The sequence below is a fragment of the Myotis davidii genome, unplaced genomic scaffold (assembly GCF_000327345.1).
Source record: "Myotis davidii unplaced genomic scaffold, ASM32734v1 scaffold223, whole genome shotgun sequence".
NCBI classification, from domain to species: domain Eukaryota; kingdom Metazoa; phylum Chordata; class Mammalia; order Chiroptera; family Vespertilionidae; genus Myotis; species Myotis davidii.
Genome location: NW_006294609.1, coordinates 2,015,017 through 2,016,125, shown reverse-complemented (window position 1 = coordinate 2,016,125; position 1,109 = coordinate 2,015,017). Strand labels below are relative to the sequence as shown.

Genomic DNA, 1,109 nt, shown 5'->3' with positions numbered 1-1,109 from the left:
CCCTCCACTTTCTCTGAAAATTAATGAAAACATGTCCTCAGGTAAGGATTTTAAAAATTCCATAAGACATTCTGAGCTCACTGGCTGTTGATCGCCGACCTAACGGACAGTGCGCCGCACTCCCTCCCACTGCGGCCCTCTCCCCTGCTACCACATGAGCTGGCCGCTGGGCAGGACCAGCTGCCCGCCCCAGGCTGTGCCCAGAGTGGCCACTGAGTGTGCCACGTGCCGACTTCACCACAGCTCCCGATTCCCTGCTAGACCCTGAGGTTCAGGAAGGTCCCAGGGACTTCCATTCAGGTAACCAGGACATCTGTCTGACTCTAACCGCAGCCCGGATGATAGAACAACACCCACCTGGCCCCCGGCTGGCCACGGTTCAGCTCCACACCCACCCAAAGCCCTCTCTGGTTCCAGCCTCTGACCACCGGTCCCCTTCCCACTGCCTGCCTGTGCTCGCCCAGCCCAGCCCAGCCCAGCCCAGCCCAGCCCGGCCACCGGTCCTCACAAGGCTCCCTATGCAACAGTCATTTCTCTGCTGGCCCTGCTTTTTTTTCCGGCCCTGCCTGTCACCATGGAGCCGCGACCCCCGACAGTGGCCCCCACGGATGCCTGTTTATAACCGGATTTTCCTCCAAGGTTGCTTCTCGAACCCTCTGAAGATCCCCAAATCCCTCCTGAAAGGAACTTCACACAGAAGAGGCCACTGGGCTCTGAGCTGCCACCTTCTAAAATAGAAGTCCCCCCTCCTCCTCTCCCTTCACAGGGCAGCCAATGGCTTCCCGTCCTCTGAGACCTACTGGTCACTCACATCGTCGCCTGGTCGCCTTTTCCCTGTGCTATTCCCTCCATCACCAAAGCACTCAGGGCACCCCTCTCGCCTGCCCCGCGGACTAGCACAGACGACCCCCCACTCCCCACCCCCCACCCCCGCGGCCACAGGAGGGCAGCAGGGAGGAGGCAGAGCTCCCAAGAGTCCTTTTCAAAACAGATGGACCCTCCTGGCAGCCACGGGGCGGGCAAGGCTCCCGGCTGAGCTGCCCCTCTTAGAAGCCCCTTCCCATCAGACCCCCAAGCCCACATCCCAGAGCCGCGCGTCCCACGGCAAC

The 1,109-nt window shown here is 61.3% G+C and overlaps 1 protein-coding gene across 1 annotated transcript in view; it reads right to left on the bottom strand.

Annotated features, from left to right (window-relative positions):
* Positions 1 to 1,109, bottom strand: part of CDK2AP1 (cyclin-dependent kinase 2 associated protein 1) — a 9,402-nt gene that overhangs the window by 2,774 nt on the left and 5,519 nt on the right. The window lies entirely within an intron of this gene.